General features: G+C 35.4%; 1 long non-coding RNA gene across 1 annotated transcript in view; it reads left to right on the plus strand.

Moving 5' to 3' along the window:
• Nucleotides 1-18496, plus strand: part of LOC308615248 — a 164958-nt gene that overhangs the window by 19154 nt on the left and 127308 nt on the right. Inside the window, exon 2 of the long non-coding RNA XR_014015494.1 lies at nucleotides 6371-6427. This is a non-coding gene — a long non-coding RNA (uncharacterized lncRNA). The remainder of the gene's footprint in view (nucleotides 1-6370; nucleotides 6428-18496) is intronic.

The raw sequence follows: 18496 nt of genomic DNA on the forward strand, positions 1-18496 counted from the left end.
CATTATTAGAATATGTAACAATAACAACAGTCATTCAACTTAAAAACAGCACAAGGCCTATAAAAATTCCCAACAAGAAGAGGCTGCACAAAGGGAAATACAGGAAAACTGAAATGACAGGACTTGTTTCAGATACTTAGTGGTGAAAGGTCTTAAAACCTTTGTTTTCTTCAAGGCAAATTTTGCTCAGAGACCGAGATTGTCTTTGCCAATAATTTATTTAACACAGGTTCACTGTAGGAATTATAGTTTATAATAATATTTTACAAGGCAATAGAATACAGAAAAACTTCTCTTAATAAGATAATAAAGAAATAACCTACTCCATATCAGTGATAGATAATTACGGTATTGTTCCAGGCAAGGGGAAGATGAAAGAAAGTCCAAATTTAGTTGAGGATTACCTTTCTATGAGTTGGTTCTCTGTAGAATCAGTCCTTCCAACTAAAAGCTGGGTATCAGCTGCTGGCTTAGGTACCTTATTTCTGGGGCATGAAGCTAGTGGGCAACAGTACCAGTGTGGGCAGGCAAGGTGACAGCTCCAAAGGTTATTACTGTATGGACAGTTACACAACTTGTGCCACTGCCTCTGAAGAGTAGCCTTGCTAAGGCAAAAACGGATGTCCCTTCTCTTCCTGAGACTACCGCACAGTTTAACACCACTGCTGACCAAGAGTAGCCTGGCTGTAAAGGAGCAAGTGTCTCAAGATCTTTAGAGAGCTATTTAGGTCATCAAAGAGTAGCCTTGTCCAGACTGAACACTCTTCAGTTGCTGGTCAAACTTATTGGTATTTAAAGTTCAAAAGTCTGTCATGTGACTTTTACTGTGGTGTCAATGATGAAATAGTCCTTTCCACTCCAGGTGTGAGAATTCGATAAGTAAGTCTTAATATCTAACTTCAATTTTATCAAAATGATTTATTCTAAAGAAGTTTAAACCATCAACAGCTTTGTCCAAAACAAGCTTTCAAGACATGGATTTGAAATCATAACAAGTCAGTATACAATTTTAAAGTCATATATCTTTAACCTGAGAGCAAAGAGGAAAATTTCATCTGAAGGCATTCCTTGGAGATGCTGCAGAATGGGTGCCAGTCCACCGCAGTAAAATGAACACCACAATAAAGCCAGTCACACAAGTTTTTTGGTGCACATAAAAGTTATGTTTACACTATACTGTAGTCTGTTAAGTATGCAATAGCATTATGTCTTAAAAAAGTGCATACCTTAATTAAAAAATACTTTATTGCTAAAAAAATGGTAATCATTTTTGAGCCTTCAACGAGTCCTAGTGGTAACATCAAAGATCACCATAACAAATATAATAGTAATGAGAAAGCTTGAAATATTGCAAGAATTACCAACATGTGACACAGAGACATGAGCTGAGCAAATGCTGTTGGAAAAATGGCACCAGTAGACTTGCTCCTCATGGGGTTTCCACAAACCTTCAGTTTGTAAGAAATGCAATATCTATGAAGCCAAAGAGAACAATGTATGCCTGCCTGTACTGTCGCCAGTGTCTTCTTAGGATCTTAGAAATAAGGAGTACATGATTACCTGCAAATAACTCTTAATGGATCTGAGCAGAGATATGCCAAGGCAGATATCTTTGTGATTATATATCTTAGTGATTGTCATCCATGTAAACAATTATTTGAAAAGGCTAACAGTTGAAAATTTTACGTTATTTGGTTTTTATTTTTGCTATTTTATTTATTTTGCTATTTAATTTCTTCTTTTAATGCTTGAAAAACCCTTATGATTATTCTATCATATTTCATTGTCTTAAAATATGTTATACTGGGGCTTCCCTGGTGGTGCAGTGGTTGAGAGTCCGCCTGCCGATGCAGGGGACACGGGTTCATGCCCCGGTGGGATCCGGGAGGATCCCACATGCTGCGGGGCGGCTGGGCCCGTGAGCCATGGCCGCTGGGCCTGCACGTCTGGCGCCTGCGCGTCTGGAGCCTGTGCTCCGCCATGGGAGAGGCCACAGCAGTGAGAGGCCCAGGTACCGCAAAAAAAAAAAAAAAATGTTATTCTGAAGTTTGAATTTTTAAAAACTTTCCTTTGATCATAAGGTCCTAAGTGTTAAATTCTTCTTAGATTCAATTATATTTGTTATTAGTACACAGTGAATCAAAACAAAATAGATTTATTATAAATTTTTATAAATAATTATTAATTATCAAAACTGAAATTTTGAAATACAAGAAATACATCTCTTTGTTCTTTGAATATTTTATTTTGGGAATTTTCAAATCTACAGAGAAGCTGAAAGAAGAGTACCATAGTCATCTTCACATCCTTCACTTAGATTCACGAGTTGTTAATGTTTTGGCACATTCACTTGAGGAGAGATTAAGTACATATAATATAGAATGACATTTTGTTTCCCAAGTTTATACCAGCCCCAGGTTTAGAATGAAATCCTATTAATAAGTTGTAGCTCAGGCACCCTCCCTTTTTTGGTTGGATTTACAGTCCACCCAAAGGTCTCCCACCTCCTCCCTTATTCCTGAGATGTCCTGGATTTGTCTCAGATGTGCATATGCGTAAGTTTGTTGGTTACCACCTGGAACCTATTATTACCTTCTCTATACATAGCCCTCCTTTAAGAAATATACTGTATCCGTAAAGGGGTGACCTGAAACTTCCCACAGTCCCAAGTATGCCCACAGGTACCTACCCTTCCCACCAGGCATCAAGAACTCTGATCCAGCATCTCCTTAGCAGAGCACCACTGCCCCTAGTAAATAATGCATGTTTCTCTCTCAGGCTATTACTGCTGTTCTGTGTTTTCTAATGTTCTTGATGCCTTGGAACCAAGTCCATTTATAAATGTTTCCCTGTTCCTTCTGTCATGTTATACAAATCACAGAGGTACCAAAACAGCTGTTTTCCCCAATGCCTGTTTTTAAAAAAATAAAACAACTATTTATATTTTACCCTACAGCATTAATACCATCACCAAAAGACTCAAACATGAATTCCTGGGGAACCTGGCTATGGACAGATTCCTTGTCACCATCTTTCAGTGAAGTAAAGTCCATTTTTCTCTCTGATTTCCAAAGTGTTGTTATTGGGTCTGATTTGCCTTCCTTTGTTCTCACACAGGGAAAGTTCTATTCAGCCGGCTCTTCAGTCTCTCATGCAAGTTGACCCCTAATGAACCTACCATATTTCAGTACCTGTCATGGACACCACTCCAGCTTAAGGTCTTCCCCTTCCCCCAACATTCAGGCACATTCACGCCCATACATAAACAACGCATCTATGAGAGCCAGAAATTAAACCCCAAGTTAGCATGTCTGCACATATGTGTAACATGGTAATTCAAAATAAGAAGAAAAATAATTTAGGAACAAAGTTAACAGAGAAATAAATTTATTTATGGTCAACCTAATTATACTCTTGAAGTAAGAAAAAAGTATGTGATTTGGGTTGTTGGTGAATTCTAGGAACAAACGCCTTTTGTACCTTTTGCTAGTACAACTAACAGCTAGGAAGGGGGAACATCAAGCCTTGAAATTTGGATAAATTTTGGAATTTCTATTCATTTTGAAACCAATGAAGGAAACTAAAAACTTAGTTTAGTTCAGTGCAATTGTGGTAGTTTGGGGTTTTCTAGAAGTGTCTATGAATTTTCTAAAGCTTGGGAAATTGTTCCCCTCTGAATGTACTGCATGAGTGAGCATACTAATTCTGAGAAGTGACCAATCTTTACCCTCCAGTTTTTGTGGTTTCTAATGGTATAATGATGTCTAGTGCATGCGTTTAAAACTTTTGCTGGATTTAAAACAGAAACATATTTAAAAATTTTATTGACTAATTTCATATTCTTGTCTAATTGTGTTTTCATTTTAGAAAAACAAAAATAACCAGGGGCTGTTTAAAGACAAACTAATTAAAACAACATTTCTTTAAAGGTTTTTCAATGTAGCTTATGAAGATTAAACATTTAAATTAGGGGAATGCCTTTTTTTCCCCGAATTGTCTTTATTTTTGAACCTTGGGTGCTGGGAGCTTAGAATATGGAACTCTGCCCAACTTATATGTTGTAATAATTTATTAATTATTTTCACTATTTCTTCATTTATTCAATACATACATAGTTAGAGAAAAATAGTAACTTTACTCACACCATAAGACAGCTGGTAAGGCATTCTGTGAGTGCATTCCTTGTTGTTAGAGAGGGAACAGTTGTAAAAGAAGAACTGTTTCTAATGTTAAAATTTCTAAATTAAAAAAAAACTAAAAACAGTAATTTGTCCAATTTCAGGCAAAATCATTGCTTTCTAACTTGCACTAGCCAATTGAAACTGGTTGATAGGTGCTGTAAAATGCCCACCTTTCCTTATTTCTCTTTTCATTTTATATTTTTGGAGAAAAGAGGGCAACATTCCACAAAGTCCCACACTTTCATTCCTTTGTTAACACCATGTTCATCTAACTGGCTTCCCATTTCATTACTTCTGTCTTGTCTTCATATATTAATTTTGCTTTTCTCTTATCTCCTCTCTAATGAAATATTCATATAACTTTCTTTCCCTCTAAATAGACTGAAAAGTAACCTTCAAATGAGAGCCAGGAGAAGAAATAATGGCCCAGTGTTTTCTTAATCTTTATAAATAACACTGTACTAAAATATGAGGTTTCTAATTTGGTTGTTTTTTCTTGCAGTTAAACGAGTTAAATAATTAAAAAGAAAATTTATACTTACTGAAATTTTTGAAAAATTAGATTTTTACTTCAAAACAATACTTATATATTTTATGTTTCAGTATTTTCAAAGATCTTTAGAGCAAGAATTAATTTAGATACGTCTTATCCATCAGCTGTAATGAGATGAATTTTGAGTTTGCAAGATATAAAAGAGTTTCACTTGGGAATTCCCTAGCAGTACAGTGGTTAGGGCTCCGCACTTTCACTGCCATGGGCCCATGTTCAATCCGTTGTCAGGGAACTAAGATCCTGCAATCTGCACAGCGTGGCCAAAAAAATGGAAAAAAAAAAGAGTTTCACTTGACAGCTATGGTCATGCATTCTGATAATACATATTATTATTTTATATATATTTTTATTTGTAATCTCTGAAAAATAAATGCCATGTTGGCACTAAGCACTCAATAAATCCTCAGCAGTTAAACATGGCTCCTGGGCCCCAGAAGCCCTGCCAGGACTTGGGATTCAAGAGAGGGTAAAGGGGCGGGGAGAGTGAATGAGTGCATAGATAAGCATGGATGGTAGGGTTGTGAGATATTTTTGCTTGAGAACACTGAGTTTAAATTTGTCTATATTTTGACTTTAGAATCTCATTAAATTTGGTGTCGTTTTAACCTGTATTTTAAGATCTATTCTGTATTGTCTAGAATTATTTAAATTACTCTGAGGGTCCTATTATCTTCTTGGGGTTATATAATACAGATATGTATGTAAATATTCTGACACTCATTTGCAAACATGTTACAATTTTAATTCCCACTAAGCCTACTCGTAAGTTTAGGCTTCACATAACATAAGAGTATGTTCACCAGTTCATTTTTCCATGTGTGCAATAGTTTAGAGCATTTAATATTAATTCTGAAGAACTGAAGTTTCTTAAATTGATCTCAGTCAAAAAACAAGTTTGTATTCAGAAGGTTTAGGGAAAACAATTCCGATTCAGATGTGAGTGTCTGTATCATTTATTTTCCTTTAGTACAATTAAATCAATTAATTTTTGTAGCATATATTTTAAAGTGAAAAGAACATTTGACTTTTAAAGGAAAACTTTCCGTAAGGCATTCTCACGAAAGAAGCTTTACTGACCATTTGGAAACATTTATTTTTTAAACAAAGTGGTAAAGCAGAAATGGCCTTACCAGGCAGAAAATACTGCTCTGGGACAAAATTTCAAGTCTCTTGATAAAAAATACAATTGTGGTTAAATTCATGGGTGGCTTGTTTTGCTTTTGTTGCCAAGTGTTGGGAACCAGTGGTCTATGGTGACTGGCAGCAGTTCTCCAGGGACTTTTAAAGCATGTGACCTTCTAAGCTCTAGGACTGAGTTTTAGAGTTACCTGAAAAGCTGTCTCATTGACCAGACCTGTGTTCACTACCATCTTGTGCCTAGCTAAACAAGATGGCCAGATTAGGAAATGTTTCTGAACAGATTTATGATAAATGGATCATTTGATTTATTTTTAGTAACTTGAATGGAAACTTTGATAATATATGTTCAGAACAATTTTTATATTTGAATTAGATACAAGACTAGAGACAGTTACTTTTATGGGTTGGAGAGGGTGGTGGTCTGCTTTCATTTCTTACTATTACTTTTTAAATCCTGAATGATCCCTGCAAAATATTATCATCCTTGTCTTTGTAGATGGGAAAAAGAAGACCAGAAAAGAGTGAGCAGCCTGCCCAAGGTCACACACAACTAGTAAGTACTCAAGCTCAGGCTTGCCTTTCACCAAAGTTTGTTTTTCCATTAAATCGCATGGCCCCGTCCTCCAAATATGGTACCTACCAGAATGTCCTTTAGAGATATTTAGAAATTAAAAGATCACCTTTGGAAGCAGTACTAGATGAATAAACTCTAGGCTTTCTTCTGTTTACTCAGTGAGGTGTGAAATTATCCAAGCATTTCCTCACTAGCTTATAAAAAATTAGAACCTTTTCATTGTGTTCAGTTTGAAACTTATGCAGAAGTTCTTGTGAATTTAGTTCTATATGTGATTGAATACAGGAAAAAGTGTTTAAAATTATAGCATCTTTTATAGCGCTATAATTAATCCAGTATCATTCTCCAAAAAGCTACTCAATGAAAATATAAATAGCTTTTAAACAGTTTTTTTTTTTCCTTTTTTCCAAAATTGTTCACAGTTCTACTGTTAGCCAGTTAATGTTTTTGGAGGAACTGTTTGGAGTAATAATAGAACTGAAAATGAACACAGTGAAGATGTCAAACATTGTTAATCTAGTGTTCCATTATAAATATGCTAATGTAACATATCTGGCAGGAGTTGGAATTTCTAACATGTAGCATACTGATGCATAATGAGTTTATGCTATATAGCTATTCCACAGAGTTTAACAAATCCTTCAGTTTTTGGCAAACTTTAGTGTGATTAGCAACTTTCTGCATCCCTTTCTATCTTTTAAGGTAACATTCTTGGATTTGAATTGTTCACTGATGTCAGTGGATCAGAGTCCTGGGTGTTAATCTAGAGAGAATGAAGGATCACAGGTTAGAGACCTGTGGAAAGTGCTAACTGCCGATGTGCGTCTGCTCTGTGTAACATCTGATTAGGCCTGTCACATTCAGCAAAGCTACTGAGAACCTGGTGGAGTTTGCCATAGATTGTAAATTCTGGGAATGCCTATGGAAAAAGACCTTTGTTCATCTCAGTGTGGATTTATTTCTTCCTCTCTTTGATCAGGGAAGAAAAAATTTTTTATTGTTGGTCTCTGTAGTTGGTTCTCACGTCCTTCTTTCCATATCGGTAAACAAACTGATTAGCTGTTCCTGCTGATAACAAAATAGGGGTGGAGGAATGGAGAGTAGTATTCATGAAATAAACCTAGAGTCAGGACGTGGTCACCTATTTCAAAACCTTGGAGATTATTTGTAACTTCATACAGTTTCCACCTTGTAATGTCTAACACTCAGAAGAAAAATACTTGGTTGGATTTTGAAATATTCTGACCAATTTTTTTTTTAAATAGATTCCCCTGAAAATCACTTAAAATAGCTAGGGTGGTGGGAAAAAAAAAGAGAGATAAACCAAATAGGACCTTGGTTTCCTCCTAGATAGATAAAAGAGACCTTATGCTACTGGCATTTTACCTCTGTTTCTGTGTGAGGCTAAGCAACCACCATGGGCTACTTCTTCTTGACTCACAGATGAACACAAGTAGCTGATGGAGTTTTATTTACACAGTTGAGGACAGAACAACACGACCTTCAATGGATAGCAGGGGTTCATGTTTCATAGCTTTAAGACTTTTTCTTAGAGCCATCCAAAATAATCCAGGTTTCCTTAAGACTCTGGGCATGTCACCTCAACCTGTAATTTTTGGGACTCAACCAATGTTTATTTTTAAAAATTATTTGTTTGCTCAAAAAGGATGTTCATTTAAACTTAAATAATATATTACTTATTTTTATGTCTGTTTCTTAAAACCGTCCCATGGAAAAGTCCCTTTTCAAGCTAGGTTCTAAAGGAAAGGCCTGCAGATTGCCCTTTCTCAGTTCTGTTTTCATTCCAGCTTTGGAGTATTAAGGGATTTGGGAAGTTAAGATAAGATCCTCAATCCTAACAAGCCTCACTTTTATCCAAACAAAATTTAAAACCCAAATAAGGGTGTCCACTATACTGAAGCAAATCAAAGGCACTACTAAACTTTGTTGCTTAAAAGCCAGATAATGGTTAAGTGGTTAAATGCTGAACACATGCATAAATAAACACCAGGACAAGAATTTTCTTAATAAGAATTTTGGTAAGAAATTTAAGAAATAAATTTTAAAGTGGAAAGTATTTATATTTTTCTGCTTCAATTCTTATTCCCATTTTGTTTCCCTAAATAACTGATTATACATTTGCCACAATCCCCATAGAGATTAAGTTGGGGGGCATATTCTGACATACCTTTCTTTTAATCTCTTCCAATTCAGTTTAGTAAATCGCTCTCATGCCCTCTGCTCACACACAGATTTGAATGGTATTTACTTAGAACTCATAAGGAAAAGCCATCGTATGTTATCAAAGTGTATTTGAAAATATATAAATTATACCACATACCAAAGACATAATTCTGTTTTTAATGGATCCGCCAAAAACTGAATTGTCCTTTCCAACCAAAAACAATGTTTGATGTTACAAGAGATGTAAAACTTCTCTTAGAAGTCCTTTAAAAAATTGTTTCTTGCTGCTTTATAAGATAAGTACTACAAAATTGTACTAAATAATTTATCATTTTAATTAAGTGATTTTATACAATGCATTGTTTTGAATTTCTCACTTCTCTCATACTTGCTATTACAATATCTACTTGGGCATTTTGAATATGATAAAATCACTCTTCTCTGGAACTATATACTACACACACAGTGTTCTTAGCATTTACACTCAACATGCAGTGAAATAGATCATTAAACTATTTCTTAGAAAAACAAAGACAAATCTGGAGAAATCTTTGCTTAGTTGATTTCCTATATTTACATTGCTTTTTGTTTCTAATAGCTGTTTGACATCGCATATGGTAGCACAAAGCAAATCCAGAATCTTGTTTTAGCTTAAAATATTGGATAAAATGTGATAAGTACCACACTAACATGGAGGATTGAGAGGCTAAAGACAATGCGTTTATTGTACTAGCCTTTAAAATTATTTTAACAACATTAAACAATGACAATTTATTTAACATTTATTATTGCTCCTGGGAGAAAAGGTGTAATTTTTAGAAATTTCACATGCTTTACATAAAACAAGCATATCTAATAGTAAATTAAAAAATTTTAAATCATAGATAATTACTAGTGTTGAAACAACTTTGTTTAGTTTTGTTTGGTAAGAAAGATTTCTCTTATAAAATATGCATTATTTTAAATAAATAATTCCAAAAAATCCTAGGATCAAGAAAGAAATTCCTGTGGCTTGATTGTCTCAGGCAGGTGATGTGAGATGGGGATGCGAGTAATTATGGTCTTTTGAGATTCTGATCTTATTTCCAGACTGCATTTGTTCCTTTTTATGTAAACAGCAGATAACTTGAACTGATTGTCAGGTCTGGTAAGTAAAAAAAGAATCAAAGCTACTGAGGAAAAAAGGTGTATTTCATAGGGTTACTAAATTCACAACAAAGCTTTGAAAGTTATTGTTGAACATGTCATTTATTTTAGAATAAGCCAGCATGGAGTGAGGATGGAATGAATTTTGCTTCAGGTCATCATTATTATAAGCTATTACTAAGATATAAACACAAAAATGTTTGAAATTCTGGTATAGAACAAGGAACTTGCACAATTGTCCTTGTCCAATAACAAAATATTACTTGGTAAGATGAACAAAGAATATTTCTTGTAAGAATGACACTGAATATTTTAAAGAAAAGAGATCTGTTGACTTTATGTGTATGTAGATGGTTTCAATTTAGAAAAGACTATTTGGGAATTTGTCCATCGCAGTTTATTTATCCACTTTATTTTCTCAAAGTCCCTCCTACTGGAAAGCATTTAAGGGTTATTCTTCTTGAAAGAGTTATATGGACTATGTGTGTCCTCTCATTGTTTCAATTAAGGGCCCTCAGCTGTTTTTCTCATTGTGAAGTGAAAAACAAAGAATTAATTTGTTCTCTTCTGTTAAAGGTCTGTTTTGCAAAGGCCAGACGTTTTGTATATTCACATGGAAAGATGGGAACTTTATGTGAAATGGCTATATTCTTGCCTAAGGAAATGTGCAGAATATATTCACTTATGGTGTTTATAAGAAACTCTTTCTGACACTTCAGTGGATAAAAGGGTTTTTGGATTATGGTATACATTATGGATGGATCTGGTACTGTGTAAGTGTTTAAGGCAAGGCACATCATGGTTAATTTATGCACTGTCCACTTGTTTTAATCATATGAAAAAGAAAGGTGAATCTTTTTGAAGAAGCTTTGGTGATACTAAATAATAGCCAGACACCACCAATAAGCCAGATACACTTATGTCTGCACTAGAGTTAACAGTTTAAGAAAATATAAGGAGTGAATAGACCCATTTTCTTCAACAATTCATATTTTCTAAAAAAAAAATCATAGAAAAATAAATGCAGTTTTCATGGCTTGTATGTTTCAAGTCCATAAACACGTAGGCTATTAAAAAAAATTCCATAAGGGAATTATAGCCTATTTCCTCTGATAGGAAAACTTCATCTTTTAAGTATCTTACATTTGATTAAGTGTAAGAAATGAATAGTTTACGCAGGCCAGATGAAGGATATAAGGATATACAACCTGCTTGTGTAATTATAAAGTAAACATCATTTATTTTGCTCTTATTCTGTGTTAGAAAAATGACAGATTTACATCCACTTTAAAAAATCCTGATAATAATCCTATAAAGAATGGATTGTTTTTCTCATTTTACTGATGAGGAAACTTAAGCTCCCAGAGACTAAATGACCTGTCTAAGGTTGCACCACTAATGCCTTGCCTTACTAGGATACGTGGCAACTACAACTCTTCTTTCTTGTGTATAAGACTGCCTCTTTTATGTAGTCAGGCACTCGTAATACTCATGTCCAAGTCAAGGTTCTTATAAGAAATAGAAAATGTACTCAAAGTTTTCAGAAAAGAATCAGTTGAGGAGGATATTATTTTAAATGCCTGTAAGATCTCCATAAGAATTCAGGACACGTTGAATTTGTAGCCCTTTGGAAGAGCTCCAGAGAATGCTCTCTCTCTCATCTCCATTTCTCTTCACAGCACATAAATGCTGAGCTCCCACTCATCCTCTTCCAGTCTTCTTAGTGTGCAGGACTGCGGCCAGCATCCCCATTGCTGCCTATTAGAAAGTCTCTGCAAACCTCTGATTGACCCCAGTTTATATTCTGGAGCCAGGGCACTCAGTTCAAGATCTCAGGGCTAGGCTTTCAATCTCATTGCTGGTTCAATCAGATCTGATGGCAGGAATGATCACACACTCTCTCTGCTTACTTGGAGGGGCACAAATGCACATTCAGATATATCTGGTACAAGCCAGAACTTCTATTTTCCTGGGATTTGGGAATTTTATTTGCACTTTTCTGTTCCATAATTATGAGGAGCATGAAGAATTTAAGTTCACATAGGACACTGAAGAGTTGATGATTCAGTAGATGCTTTACATTTCGTGATTGGTTGGTGAAATATTTTGAGTTTCTGGATTCTAAATGAATATGTTTAAAGAATTAAAAAAGCTTTTTATAGGCCTTTTCTCCATGGGGAAGAAAATAGAGGTTATAGTCTCTTTTGCTGGTCACTAGAGTTCTCTTAACAGTAATGTTCTAGAGGAAATGTGAGAGGATATTAGTACCATTTTTCTCTTTCCTGGAAAATGGTAAACGTCCATGGAGAAGAAAACCTCTCCATAGGTTATTTTTGTTTCCATTAACTTTAGTAATTGTTCTCTTTTTCAGTTGGCTGGATTAAAAGAAAAGATAATTCATGACAATACAAGAGAATTTAATTGAAAAGCCTAGGGGTGTTCTTGCATAGTAAAGAAGCAATTCAGAACGTTAGTCTGTGGGCTTACCTGGTGGTGCAGTGGTTGAGAGTCTGCCTGCCGATGCAGGGGACACGGGTTCGTGCCCCGGTCCGGGAGGATCCCACATGCTGTGGAGTGGCTGGGCCCGTGAGCCGTGGACGCTGAGCCTGTGCGTCCAGAGCCTGTGCTCCGCAATGGGAGAGGCCACAACAGTGAGAGGCCCGCATACTGCAAAACAAACAAACAAACAAGAAAACAACGTTAGTCTGTGCTTAGATAACATTCCTAATGAAATTTTAAACATTACGAAGTTTGTTAACCTCTCACCATATTGTAGCAAGATATTTATTTGTCTTCGAGGTTTGTGTTGTTAGCTCTTAGTTCTAAAGGACACCAAAGCACTGATGTTAGTAAAACCCAGAGAACTAAAACTAGTCCGATAAGAAACACAGGCTTGTGTCATCAGTAGTATACATTTTCTGCCAGTCTTTACTTCTAGTACAAAAATATTTCCCAAGGAAAAGACTAGCTACAATTGGAAGATGCTTTAAACTGTTATGCCTTTACATCATTTATTCATTAATCTTATTGAATAGTTTAAATTAAAATTACATTTGTAATAGCTGTAGCTATTGCTTAATTATGCTGCTACTACGACAAATGAATTTCTATAGACTCGATTATAAAACAATCCAGAATAAATTTATTTTCCTATTTTACCCTTTTCAGTAATACACTACTTATAAAATAAAGAGAAAGGTTGTGTGTTGAATTTATGACTATATATGAAGGCATTTTATCCTGTTTTTGGCTTTGGAAGATTTTAAGACATTGTGAAAATATCTCCAAACTACGGCATCGTATGTTGAGGAAGTGATTAGACCATCCCATATTTTATGGTGCATAGTTTTATAGTTTAGATAGATTTCTTGTCAATCATCTGTTTCTTATTCAAATGCCAGTAAGTCACTTTATGGTGGACTGAAATTGAATATTTTATTTTTATGTAGTGTGAATTTCAATTGTATGGGATTTTGGGGAAAAGAACACCTGCACATAAACAACAAAAAAAAGGAAATCATAGAAAAATTATCAGAGTTGTCATATCTTCAGCTACTGCCTTTTTTTTTTAGAAATTCAAAATATAAAATAAGTAAATACATAAGCAAGCGTACACACACACACACACACACGCATGTACTTATACTGTTATCTGGGCCTGAAGTCAGATTAACCCCAAAGCGTAGTCCAAGTGGAATATTAGATAGCTCATATACTTGGCCTCCCAAAAGCAATGAAACTGTATCATTGGCTGCAGTGGCTCTTCATGTGTATCATGTATTGTCGGGAAAAAATAACTGGACTTAACATACACAATACAGCTAAATGAATATTAGGCAAAGCATAGTGGATGGAATATAAGCCTGGCTCAGTCTGTAATCTTTCTGAACCTCAGTTTCCATGTTTGTAAAGTGGTAATAATTGCTTGGCTTACTTTACTACGTTAATACAAAGGGTAAAATGAGATGATATATGTGAGAGTGCTTTGTTATCTAGCCCACACTCCACATAACTGACATATTATTTGGGGGAGTCAAGAGACTAAGTTATGTTTATGACTGCATTTTGGACAAAGCTTAAAAAGAATGTTTGTGTATGTTAAAGGTAATATGGTTGGATATTGGAGAATGGTTTGGAAAGTTGTTGGGTTGTGTTTTGGCTAGAAACTAAGTCACACAATTCACACATCTTTTTAAATATTGTTTTCCAAGTGACACATGCAAGTAATTTTAAAAAGTCAAATAATTCAACAAGATTTATTTAAAACAAAGAGTTATCTCCTGTCCACTCTGCACCCAAATACATAGAACACATCCCTAGTCCTCAGAGTTAGCTATTTTCAACTTTTAGATACTTAGCTGATTATTTGTTTAGTATTTAACTCTGTATTTCTAAATAACATATCATACTATTTCTTGATATTTCATCTTAACTTTCCATGGGTGGAAGATAAGACTTTGGCTACCTTTCACACCATCCACCTCCCAGACACACACACAGACACACACACACGTACACTCGTATACATGCACACTCCGGTGTGCACCTATCTTTGCACACCTACTCACTAGTACACCCACACGTACACTTGTATGCATGCACACTCCCATGCACATCTATCTTTGCACGCCTACTCACTAGTATACACACACGTATACATGAACACTCGTGCATACACACTGCCATGTGCACCTGTCTTTGCACACCTACTCACTAGTACACACACAGCCTCTGACATCAACCTAATATAGTTACAACATGAGTTTTGGTTGAAAAAATAGTTTTTACATTATTATGAATCTGTAATATTATTCACTACTGATGCTCACCATTATGTTTTTGTACAAAGGTTTTACTTTCCCTGATGTTATTTTATATATTCATTTCATTTTCTATATACTAATTAATTCCCAGACTTTCCATCGTAAGTGTAATCCTCATCTCAATAATTTCAAATACATCAAGGATCCCACCAAATTTGGCTTTTTGGGGATCTCTCCCTGAGCCCTCTGTCCTCCCACTCTCATTTTCTAGCTGTGATTCTGAGATCTCCCTTTGTCTTCACCCAAAGTATTAATTACCTGTGCTTTTTTTCTCTCTTGATTCTCTTAATTCCAGGATCTCATGTTTTATCCTTCCTTAATTTAGTCTCATTCTATTGGTACATACCTCCAGTAACATCCTAAGAAATGGATTTAGCTGGGGATTCATTTTTTTTGAAAACTTGCATATCAGAATATGTACTTACTCTACTCTCACACTTGCTAATAGTATCACGGGACTTAGAATCCAACGTTGAAAATTATTTTCTTTCAGAACTTTTGTTATTGCTCTCTCTTGCTGCTATTAGGAAGTTTCTGATTTCTAGTCCCTTATTTGTGACCTGAACTTTTTCTGTCTAGAAGCTTTTGGGATGCTTTTCTTATTTTAAGTATTGTATCATTTCAAAATGATGGGCTTTGCTATCATCTTTTTCCCCCTGTTTCTTTGAACCCTTTGTGGGCCCTTTAACACTGGAAACATATATGGTTTGCTTTCTTAATTTTTTTCTTAATAATTTCCTCTGCATTATTTTTTCCATTCTCTCTTTTAGAAATTCTTATCATTCATTAATTTAGTTTGAGGTAGTTTCTGTAAATTTCTTAGCTTCTCTCTCTGGAAGAAGATTTATGATTTAACAGTAACTTCTAAGCTTTCTATTTTTTGTAGTATCACCTTCATAATATTCAAGAACTATTATTTGTTGTTGGAATGTTCATTTTAATAAGATCTGGTTTTATTTGTTTTATATATACATATATTCAGTCATTCAAAAAATATTTTTGAGCACCTAAGTGCCAGGTACTGTTTTAGGTAGAGAACAAAGTAAATAAATAACTTTTTGTTCCTGGGATTTACATTCCAAAAGGGAAGACAGTGAAAAAATGAGCTGAATTACTAAAACATATAATATGTTAGATAATAAGTCCTTACAAGGAAAACAAGCTAGGAAGGGGAACATGAACTTGTGGGGAAGGGGAATTGACATTGGAGATAGGGTGGCTCTCTGTCTGTCAAGGGAAAAGCATACGGAGAAGATGCTGAAGGAAGTGGGATAAGAAGTCATTTTTGAATATTTGTTGAACGTTTTAGATCCCACAGGAAATGTGTGCTTGGAATGTTCAAATAGAAGCAAGAAACTTGAGTGTAGGGAATAGGCTAGGGGAGGCTGGCAGCAGGTGAGGTCTCAGAGAGGTAGGCTGACAGACCAGTCATGTAGGCCTGGAGGAATTTTGGATTTTATTCTACATATAAGCAGAAGCCACTTGAGTATTTTGAACAAGGGATTGGCAAGATTTAATTTGTTTTTAAGGAATCTTTCTTATAGCTAAGTAGAAAATAGCTTAATAAAAATAGATAAGATAATAATACTGGCTGACATTTATATATTTCTTATTGTTTGTCACACTCTGTTCAAAGTGCTTGATCTATGTTGTTAAGTCCCAACAACAATCCCGTGAGTTAGATACTATTATACTCCTCCTTTTACTGGTAAGGAAACACAGGTACGCAGTCATTAAGTAATTTGCCCATGGCATACGGCAGGTAACTGGCTCATCTAGGATATAAATCCTTGCAGTGCACTTTCAGAATCTGAGCTCTAGCCCAGAGCTCTCTTGGAGAGGTGACAGAGTGTGTGCAGGGCTATTAGTTTGCAATAGTCCGCGTAAGTGAGGTTGGTAATTTGGACAAGGGTTGTAGTGGTAGAGTTGTTGAGAAATTGCTGAATGTGAGAAGGGTTTGAAGGTAGAGCTGTCAGGATTTGCTGACAGATATGTGGGGAAAAAAGACTCATGGTCAAGGAAGACTGAGTATTTTAACTATAACAGTTAGGTAACTGAGGTTCTATTCACCAGGGTACGGAGCATTGTGAAGGTAGGTTTGGCGGGAGTAAATCAAGATTTTGGTTTGAACACATTGCATTTTAGATGTCTGTTAAGCAGTCCAGTGGAAATACCACAGAAGAACTGGATATTGTTGAATTCTGGAATTAAAAATAGGTTAGGAATGGGATACAGATTTTAGAGACACAACATATATTTGGTATGTAAAGCAACTGAGGTGAATGAAGTCAGCTAGGGCAAGTAGAGATAAAGAAGAGGTTTGAGCACTGAACCCTGCATCATTGCAACACATAAAAATCAAGATATTCAGAAAAGGAGGCCGGGAAGAGAGCCACCAGTCAAACGGGGAAAACTATGAGATCATAGAGACTCAGATCAATTAAAGTATGCTTCATGAAGGAAGGATTGATCAACAGAAAAAAGTGCTTCTGAGGGATTGAAAGAGTTAAGGACTGAGAAGTTCTTATTGGATTTGAAAATATAGTCATGGGTCACATAGAAAAGAGCATTTTTAGTAGAGTGGTAGAATAGATTGAAAGAGAATGGGAGGAGAATAGTGGATAGAACAGAGTACAGGTAACTCTTTTGAGAGTTTTGCTCTAAAGAAGAGAAAAATACTGGAGGAGTGGGAATGGTCCAGTAAGTGGATGGCATTCCTGATGTAAAAGAGTGATGCAATAATTGCAAAAGCAAAGGTCATGAGTAGGAGAGAGGGTATGGGATCCAGTGCACAATGGAAGAATTGACCTTAAGAACAGAGATAGTTTGTTCATTATAATCATATTTGGGAGTGGGAGAATATGGATGCTCTCTTTTATTTGCACCTATTTATTCAATAAAATAGAAATGTAAGGCAATCAGCTGAGAGTGATGAGCAGGAAGGATATTTTGCCTGTTTGAGGAGAGGAGAGAAGAGAATGGGTAAACCAATTTCAGAGAGTGGGAGAAAGAATGGGCCAGTTAAAAATGGTAGGGCTGCTGGGCTACAAGGTGGTTTGTGGTCATGAAATTAAAGGGAGATAAGTTACCAAGGCTGTGTATTTTTCTGCAGACATATCCATCTCTTCTAGTGTAGACAGAGAAAAGACTGAAAGTTGGATTCAACCAGATGAGTTTGAGAGAGGATGGAGAGAAGGGCAAGAAGATTGAGGGTGGGGAGCGAATATAATAAGGGGCTAAGGAATGTATGTAACAGAAATTTAAGGAAGCTGAGGACAGGAAGGGGAATATGACAGTGAAAAATTGATAATTCCGTAAACTAAGGGGTCCAGAAATTGTCGTAAACAGGGTATAAAAGCATGAGGTGGAAAAAGAAGAGGTGATGGACTTGCAGTAATCACATATTAATACTCAAGTCATAGATTTGAGTGAACACATCTGAATGAACATTAAAGTAACTGTATATTTCCACTGCTTTTAGACTTGTGCTGAGTCTGTTTACTCAGTTGAGTTAGCAAGAGTCAAGCAGAGATATTCTTTTCAGGAAATTGCAGATAGAGAGGTGACCAGAAAACAACTCATGGAAGAAGCGAGTATTTCCTTTGTCTCATAAAGGATTGATAACCACTAGTAGAAACTTTATTGGTAGAGTTTTGGAAATAGATACATCTTCTGTATTCTTTCTTCTATACAATTGTATTTCCCAAATAAGTGTCTTATTATTGCTATTAAAATATGGAAAACAAATTTACAATTAAATGTAGGATTATATGGTATGTATTTTATACCTTTAAAAAGCTGTATCAAAGTGAAGTGGAGGACATGCCCACATAAGTATTTAGAATTAACAAAAAAATGTCTTTGCTAGACTATGTCAAGTGTCTCTTTTTTTCTA

Source organism: Mesoplodon bidens (genome assembly GCF_964165515.1).
Source record: "Mesoplodon bidens genome assembly, chromosome: 1".
NCBI classification, from domain to species: Eukaryota; Metazoa; Chordata; class Mammalia; order Artiodactyla; family Ziphiidae; genus Mesoplodon; species Mesoplodon bidens.